Consider the following 10,082-nt stretch of genomic DNA (forward strand, 5'->3'; position numbering starts at 1 on the left):
CTCTTCAGTTCCTGGGAATGTCTCCTTTACAAGGCCTGACCATGATATTGTCTCTGAAAGGCTTGCTAGGTTCTTAGCAGAAAGTGAAACAGACTTTACCTCTCGAGAAAAAGGTATATCTATAAGGGAAGGCAGCATAAAGGGGACAGACTCATCAAAACTAGAGCTCAGGGAGTAGATTACTGTACTCAAACAGAAAATAATCAAAAAGGATCTTCAAATTGAGGACCTTGATTCTCGTATCTCCGAGCTCGAAGCTAAAAGTTCCTTAAAGTCCGATCAAAATTTTAAACTTCAGCAAGATAATGCTCAGAAGACCAAACAAATTTCTGATCTCCAGCTCAACCTTGGTGCTCTTTCAGCTGGCTACTTTGATCTGAAGAATAGACTTATTGCTGAATTTGGAGATAAGTTTCAGACAGCAGCTGACCCAAGTGTTTCTCAGGTCCCTGTAACTGCCCCAGTTGCTACTCCAACTTTTGAACAGACTGATAATATGTCAGTTAGAACCACAATGGTTGTTGATCGTTTTGAGAAGGAACCAGAACAAGCTCCGCCTCGAATCACTATTAAGCGAGGAGGGAGAACGGTTACGTCTCAGAAAAGGGGAGGCTTGCTCTTCATGAAAAATTCTGATCAGAATGTTCGTGGTGATCATCCCCAATTAACTGTGACTGAGCTACAAAAGAAAAAGTTCCAGCATAAATATGGAGATCGATCAGGAATTCGTATGTGGGGCTTTCATGATAAAATCAACTGTTGGGTGGTCAAAAGAAAGAGCAACACCGTGGAGTATTATAAGCATCCAAATGATTTTTCTTCACTTACCAGGGTGGATCTTACTGAATTGTCTGCTGCTCCTTTTTACAATCCTTCCAATAATCCTCGGGCGACAGATTTCAAACACTTTTTGGAAAATCAGGTGAGGAAAGGATTTGATAGTATGAAGACTGCTGAATCCTTTTAGAAGACTGCTAAACATGTGTTCGACCCAATCACTAAAAAGGCTATCAAAACTATTATGTGGCCTCCAACAAAGCAGTTGACAAAGATTCCCATCATAAAAAAATTTTGTGATGGTTCTTTGGACAACATGCTGTATTAGGTATATGATCCAGCCACGGCCTCAGTGGTTATCAAGTTTAAAGATGGTGTATTCTGTCTAATCGATAGGAGGGATCTGCTACAATTTGGTAAGAGGGACATTCACACTTTGGCAACTCATCAAATAATTTGTGAGCAGGAAGTTTTGGAACCGGCTACAAAAGAATTCACGAGCATGATTTCTGAAATCATTAGCAAAGAAATGTGGTTGGGAGAAATTGGAAGATCTGATGTGCTGGTAATTGAAAAAGACTGAGCTTATGCTAGCCTCAAACCAAGGGGGAGATTGAAAGGTCATTATTTTGTGGTTTGTGCTAGGCCACCATTTTTTATAAGTCTTGTTAAGTTCTTGGTCATGTTTTATCTGTTTGGTAAGAGTTTACGGTTGAGCGTGTGTGTACGGCCGTAAACAGGTTTACGGCCGTAAATCTGTTTACGCCCATCTACCCCCTATATATAGGTCGTGTCAGAATTATGTCAGGTTGTTGATGAATCCCAGAGTGTCTCTTAGTTTACGGCCCCAAGATGTATCAGACGTTTATTTGATATAAAACGTGTGCATGCTTGGATTAATCTGTCTTCTACTACATTCTTTGTTTGATCGATTGATAAATGTTTGATCACTGTTTAGATTCTCAGTTTTAGGGACCTTACAATATTACATTTGGGTGTCTTATTGAGGATTATCTTTATATCTAATATAAACTTGCTTTCTTCTTTTTAGATGTCTTCCAACAATGCTGCTTCTGGCTCAAACCCTACCGGCTCCTTCTCTCTCATGAACCTTTATGGGAGAGTCATCTTTTATGGATCCAACTTTATGGATTAGATCAGGAACATCAGGATGGTCACTCAGTATGAGGACAAGGAATATGTCCTCGACAAGGATCTTAAGGAACTTGATGAGTCGTCTGCTACTCCTAAGTAGATCACTAAATACCAGACTCATGAGAGAGATGCCACAAAAGTGGCATGTATCAAGTTGGCCACAATGACAGCCGAGCTCCAAAAGTGCTATGAGGACTATTACCCTTTTGATATGCACCAGGACTTGATGAACCGCTAACATCAGAGTGCTCGTCAAGTGCGGTATGAAATCATCTCCTCCATGATACCAACTTGATGTGTGTGAAACGAACTAGTTTTAATCCTACTAACTTAAACACAAAGACAAACACACGAAAAGTAGTCTACGTATCGATTAGCAGTTTAGTTCAGGTAAGTAGGGTATCGAACACAGGGAACGGTAAACAATTAAAATAAATGCTAATATTATCAAAATAAAACAATTAATAGAAAGGGGGTTTTCTCTAGTTTTGCAATACTAGAAACTTAAACAATTAACTAAAACTTAAACTAAGAAACTAAGAGCTAAGCAAATAAAAATCAACTAAATTCAATAATTAAGGAGACTTCTGTTTAGGTTCGAATCATTTATTCCTATGGTTGATGTTATGACAAGTGCAATGGATTAACTGGCATTGGCTACCGATTAGTGTGATTAGGTTCACGTTCGCTATTACTAATCCTTAGAAAACAAATTAATTCAAGTAGTGATCAGTTGATTAAACCAATGAGTTTCCTAGTTTATTGATTCGGGTTAAATAAGACTTGTAATTAGTTAATCAAATTACTAATTCAATTAACCTCTTGTTTATGGTTTGTCACACAAGCTCACACATTAATTTACCCACTTTCTAGTTAATCCTAGTTTCACGTTCGCTAATCCTAGGCACATAACTATGTTTTCACATAAATCACATGAGGTAAGCAATTAAGAGATGTTCATGCAGCTTAATTACTTGATAATTAACATAAAATAGTTATGGTTAATGCATAAGGTTCTTTAACAAACTTAATAAAACAAAGTTCACCTAATTAAATTAATCGAACCACAAAATCAAACCATGATCACAAAATCATTTATCCTAAACAGAAGATATGAGTTTTAGCTCATGCTTACAGCAGAAACAAGCTCAAAAACGAAATCAATTGGTAAAAACATAGTTCAAACAATAGATTAGGTAAAGAGTAAACTTGATTTTTCCTTGATTCTCCTTAAAATTGAATGTAGGGTTGATTCCTTAGCTTCCCACGCTCCAGATGCACCTTTAGTCGACAATTGGCTTCCAAGGGTTCATCCATATGCTAGGGTATCGAGCAGGAATGCCCTTTATATAGATTTTCACAAAACAGAGGTGACTCGTCGAGTCTAGTCACCGACTCGGCGAGTCCGCCACTTAAAACCCGTGTACGGCAAGCCAGCATCCAGAATAGCGAAAGTTCGACGTGACTCGTCGAGTTGAGGCCTAACTCGTCGAGTCCGTTTGGAATCATCACTTTCTTTAAACACGAAAGTCGTCCGAAATTGTGTCAAGCTTTCCGAACATTTTGAATCTCGTCATTTGGAGTTACGGTTCATGATACGGCCAAAACACTGACGAGGGGTCAAGCTGTCCAACAACATCCTTCTTTCTTCAAGATCCAAGATCCAAGCCTCTAATCGCTAGTTCCGCTTCCTTTTCCATCCGAGCATATCATTGTTGCTGAAAAATGAAATTCTAAACTAATTAAGCACCTTTTGTTCATTAAATGAGACAAAAACAACATAAAGAATTAAGATACTGCATGAATTTTATAACTAAATATGCCCATATCACAACCCGAATGAAGGATGGTGAACCCATCACGAACCACATGCAGAAAATGCAAAGATATGTGGACTGTTAGCTGAAACTGAATGTGAACTTCCCCGAGGAGTTGGCAATTGACATCATTTTGCACTCCTTACCTTCAAGGACTCTTAAAGACCGTCGAAAGTGGTATTAAGGGTAAATCGGTTGTTACCAGTCCTACTCCTACTGCGGCCCCTATCTTGGCAATCGGGCAAGGTAAAGGAAAGAATAGGAAGAGCCCTTCTAAGGGTACCAAAGGAAAGTCTCTTGATGGCTCCTCTTCAAGTGGAACCAATAGAGGTTCTGTCACTCCTTCTGTTAACCCTAAAGAGGCTGAATGCTTCTATTGCCATGAAAAGTCACACTGGAAGCGAAACTGCCCAAAGTACCTGCAAGATGTTAAGGATGGTAAAGTGAAACCCAACTGTGCAGGTATTTACACTATATTGTCTAATAACTCACTCTATTCTAATTCTTAGGTCCTTGATATAGGTTGTGGTATTCACATATGTACTGATTTCCATGGACTAAGAAGAAGTGAGAATGAGCATGGGAAGATAAACTTAATCATGGGGAATAGGAAAGCTTCACCTGTCACCAAGATTGGAGTTTACTCTTTGTTGCTAAGTAGTGGGTTTACATTAGATTTGAATAAATGTTGTTACTCATCTGAAATGGAGAGGAATATTATTTCCTTTTCGTTTGATAATGAATGTGGTGGTATTAATGCTTTCTTTAATAATGTTCTTTATTTTAAAGCATTACCTTGTGATGGTGTGTATGAAATTGTGTCGGTTGTAGATAACCTAGGAAATAATGTGTTGTGTATCGATTCTTCCACTAGCTTGGATAAAGCATCATTATGGCATTGTCGTCTTAGACATGTAAGAAAGAAATGCATAGGCCAACTCCAAAAGGATCGAGTCTTGGAGTCATTTGACCTAAAGTCGGATGATAGTTGTGAATCTTGTTTGCTTGGGAAAATGACAAAGTCACCCTTCACTTTCTTGTGCTAGGGGTGAGGGTTTGTTGGATCTCATACATACTGATGTGTGTGGACCCTTCAGAACAGCTACAAGTGATGCTAACCACTTCTATGTGACTTTTACTGATAATTATAGTAGATATTGATATGTCTACTTAATCAAGCATAAGTCAGAAACCATTGAAAAGTTCAAGGAGTTTAAACAGGAAGTTGAGAATCAGTTGGGCAGGAACATTAATATGCTTCGATCCGATCGAGGTGGTGAGTATCTTAGTACAAAGTTCCTTGACTATCTTAAGGAATGTGTGATTGTCTCACAATTGACACCTCCCAGGACACCACAACTTAATGGTGTGGCTGAGAGGCGCAATCGAACCTTGTTGGATATGGTTCGTTCCATGATGAGTCGAGCTTCGCTACCAATCTCATTTTGGGGGTATGACTTAGAGACTGCCGCCCATATTCTTCATCTAGTCCCTACCAAAACGTTTGCCAAAACACCTCACTAGATGTGGACTGGAAAACCTCCCAATCTGGACCACATCAAGATTTGGGGTTGCGAGGCTTTCGTGAGGCACGAAACTCATGATAAGCTTGAACCTCGAAGTGAGGTGTATTTTCATTGGCTACCCACAAAAATCCTTTGGTTACCTCTTCTACAAACCCAGTGATAATGTGGTCTTTGTAGCAAGGAGAGGAGTCTTTCGTGTGAGAGAGTTCATAAGCCATGGAAACAGTGGGACGCAAATTGATCTTGAAGAAATTCAAGAGTCAAGGGTGAAGGAACCTCAAACCCTAGCAATCAACCTGAGGAGGAAACTCCTGTTGATCCGACTGACGAGTCTATACCTCTGAGGCATTCCACGAGAGTTAGGAATGCACCTGAGCATTACTATGGTTTCCATATTACTACGGAAGGTGATACACTTATCAGTGATAATACACTGGTAAGTCTGGATGAACCTAACAGCTACACGGAAGCCATGGCAGGCCCTGAGGCTGGTAAATGGAAAGAGACTATGGACAGCGAGATACAGTCCATGTATCACAATCAAGTTTGGAACTTGGTTGGAAATGTACCAGGTTGTAAGACGGTCGGGTGCAAATGGATCTTCAAGAAGAAGACCGACATGGATGGTAATGTACACACATATAAGGTGCGACTGGTTGCAAAGGGGTTTTCTCAAACTCCGGGAGTTGATTAGGATGAGACCTTTTCACTAGTAGAGAAGATTAAGTCTATTAAGGTTATGCTAGCCATTGCTGCATTTCATGACTATGAAATATGGCAAATGGATGTCAAAACCGCTTTGCTTAATGGAAAGTTGGCTGAGGATGTCTACATGAGTCAGCCAGAGGGTTTTATCAGCACAGAGTACCCTAATAGAGTGTGTAAGCTTGAGAAATCCATCTATGGATTGTGATGCGACATCGGCTCCGATCACCTGCTCTGAGGATTTGCTTATACGCCGGAGACAAATCTGCGAGGTCACAACAGACAAGCCCGTTAGAGCCGCCCCGGGGACTATGCCCCGGGAGCGGACTCCGACGGTCAAGTTAGATCATCTAGTAGATCTGAGATGGTTCTCTTTAGATAGAGAGGACAATCTTGGTGCTGGTAGTGGTGTATGGTGGCTGACGGCGGCGGGTGGCGGCTGAGCCACCCGGCCGGAGTATAGGGCGGCGGCTAATCCAAGGGTAAGATCCCCCTCCATGGAGGAGATACTATTTACTTTATAGGGGAAAATTAGGTCAAGGGGAATTAGGTCAGGCCTTGGGCCACTCCAAATCAGGCCCAGCTAGCAAGGAGCTGGGCGAAGCAGCCCGGAGGCGCCGGGCGAGGCTGGCGGGCGTGCACCAGGCAAGGATGGAGAGCGCACACTACGAAAGGATGGCAAGGGAGCGCCAGGCCGGGCTAGCAGGAGAGTCCCCAGCAAGGCTAGCAAGGGAGTCCCCAGGCAGGGCCAGCAGGAGAGTCCCTAGCAAGGCTGGAAAGGGAGTCCCCAGCAAGGCTGGCAAGGGAGTGCCAGGCAAGGCTGGCGCGCCAGAGCTGTCTAGGCCATGCTAATGGACCATATATCAACAAGTCCCCCCAGTCCGATGTTATTGGTACGCGACCAATGGCATTGGACTGGACTTAGTCAAATAAACTATGCGTCATCAAGTCTCCCTAGTCTGATGTGATTGAGTTGCTAACAATCGGATTAGACTAGACAAAGCACCAATACATTAAATAGTAGAGAGAATGACCGAACCTCGCCCACGAGAGTCGCATGGTTGTGCGGTGAGCCAAGTACTGCTTGATCTGACTTGATACTCATTTCTTGAGAGGAGCGCGAGGCAGTTGGTGTGACGCAACGTAATTATTGCTGCGATAATGCAGACCGAGGCTGCTAACGAGTGTTACATGACACTGATGTCGATAAAATATTAGGCCGGGGTAGCTAAGAAGCGTAAGCTTGCCATTCAGTCCCTGAGACTGTTATCCGACACAGTTATTGTTGTAGTCACGCACAAATGGAATGTCACCGAGAACCATCTACATAGTCTGAATTAATAACCATCTTGAAGGTCTTTCTTTCTTGGGCTACACCTAGCTGGATTCCCCCCAATCTTATGTGGGTAGCGTAGGTATCCGCATCAAACTATGTTATCAAACTAACAAACCGTAAGGTTGTTGACCATAATATAAGTGGCAGGTATTCCGAGAGATGTGCGATTAGGTTACAAGCAAGGCTCACGAAGTGAGACTATTATCGATAGCCAGATAATAGAATTCTTGAGAGATAGGCAGTGAGGCTATTGGTAGGAAATATGCAGCGAGACTGTTGTCGAGAGCCGGTCAACTAAGATGTTGAGGGATACGCGGTGAGGCCAGAGGTAGAGGTTGCATAGAAAGAACCCTACTGAGATCAGAGGTGCTGAGGGATAAGCGGTGAGGCCAGAGGTATGGGTTGCGCATCAAGACAGTTTCCGAGAGCCAGGAAACAGATATGTTGTGGGATACCCGACGAGGCTACAGGTAGGGTTGCACAGCAAGACCGTTTCCGAGAGCCAGTAAACAGAGATGCTGAAGGGTAGTAGGTAGCATGGCCGCCGTCGCGATAACTTTCTTGCTGGAGAGTAACTTCACTATAGCTGGATGCAATGTGCAAAAGGCTTCATCGATTATTCGAGCACAAGAGAACCATGATGACTGTGAGAGAAGAAACACCAAGAGCATGGTGTTAGGTGTAGAATAAGCTCGCGATGCGCGACTTATGGTGCGAGAAGATCGGAGACTTATGTTGTGAAACTTAGAAGAATAGCTTAGGCTTAGTAGTCGGCGATCATGGAGATGTTACGCAAGAGAGTGTCACGTGGAACAGATCAGGCTTAGCTACCAACGGTCGTAGATACATCATGTGAGAGAGCATTGCATGGAATTGATCGGGCTTGACTTCCAGCGATCGTAGATACGTCACGCGGGAGAGCATCGTGTGGAATGGATCGGGCTTCGCTTCCAGCAGTCATAGATACGTCATGCGGGAGAGCATCGCATGGAATGGATCGGGCTTGGCTACCAGCGATCATAGATACTGTTGGATATAGTCTCTAAGTCCATAATTGTATTTGGTATGTACTTGACCCGACCCGGCATGGTCCATTTGGGTTGGATAGCATTGCAATACTTGGATAGACAAAATGAGAAGAAAGGACACTTATGGTTATTAATATATTATAAGTTCTAATATGTTAATAATAGTATTATTTAATTAGTGTTGATCAAGAATTAATTTAGAGTTAATTTGGTGATCAATATGAGACCAATTAAATATATAGGGTTGATTATGTCAATCATCTATTCTTTTATAGTGGGCTAATGATCCATGGTTTATGAAGTTGGGCTATAACCCATTAGGAGCTCCATGGATAGTGCATGGGAGTTACAAACCCATGGATCATTAGAAATGAAGAGTCATGACAATTAAGGGCATTCATGTGTAAACCCTAATTGTGACAACACTATAAAAGGGACCCTATGGCTAGCAAAATCGGATACTAGTTGATTCTAAGAGGGCATATCCGATTTTGAGTGTTAGTGACATTCTCTCAAGTTATTCCAAGTCTTGTGGTGTTGTGTGAAGCATTTGAGGCACAACATTTGGGGTGCTAGGCTCACAAAGTCATCAAGGAATTCAAACAACAACAAAGGTATGTACTTCTACTAGTTTTTATATTACATGTTCCCTATGCCATGCTAGTTAGGAAGTAAACCTTGGAAAAATCAAATTTGCATGTATATTAAAGAAAAGATAGATCCAAGGTTTATAGGGTTGCATGCACACCATAGGAGTGTTAGAATGCTCAAAACCCATCAGTGGTATCAGAGCCTAGGCTTGTTTTCTGTATACTTGATGTAAACTGCTTGAAAAATTGAAAAACTGCTCACTGTTCGTCTGGACTCGCCGAGTTCATGGGGGGGCTCGACGAGTCCAAGGCAAAATTCATCCTACTCGTCGAGTAGGATCATGCACTCGACGAGTAGGTGCGTGTTGTGCAGTTTTCCGAGTTTTGTTGCTAGAAATGGGCTAGAATCATTACCCCAAATTGTTTTGGACTTGCAAAATCTATTTTTCAATGTGGTAATGATTATGTTAATCCATTTTAAATGACTATTATCAAATTTCAAGTTTTATATGTGTAAATATGATTTCTTGAAATTGCTTGATATGAATATTTGTTCTTATGAGTTTTAGAAGATCATAGGAATTGTTTGTACCTTGCTTGGTTGATTAATTCATGATCTTAATGCTTAATGATGGTGTCCATAACTTGTCCTCAAGTTATGGATAACCAAACGTCACTTCTTTAAAATTTTCATTAAAGAATAAGAGGTTTCATAAAATGAAGAGTCTTCATTTTTATGAACCATTAAACTCATAAGTTACAAATTGGAGAGTCTTGGAATAGTTTCAAAACTTGTCCTCAAGTTTGGAATTTGTAAAGTCTTACACTTTAATACTATAATTACAAAATTAAACCTTAGAATTTTAAAAGTTTAAAATTCAACCCTTATACTATTATTATAATTTTAATTATATAGATATGTATAAGAATATGTCAGTCTTACCATTAGTAGGCCTCATTCACGAAGCCGGTCTATAAGGGGGGTATAAGGTTACTGCCTATAAAATGGCGGTTTAATGGGTGTGCACCCTCACCCACCGCCTCTTTGACTGGTGGAGGGTCGTTAACTGAAAAAGGTAGGATAGGACCTTAATCCTGATTAAAAGTAGAATGAAATTATAAAGTAACTATACATTATAAATTCCCAA

Source organism: Lactuca virosa, chromosome 2 (genome assembly GCF_052849685.1).
Source record: "Lactuca virosa cultivar CGN04683 chromosome 2, Lactuca_virosa_CGN04683_v6, whole genome shotgun sequence".
Lineage (NCBI taxonomy): Eukaryota > Viridiplantae > Streptophyta > Magnoliopsida > Asterales > Asteraceae > Lactuca > Lactuca virosa.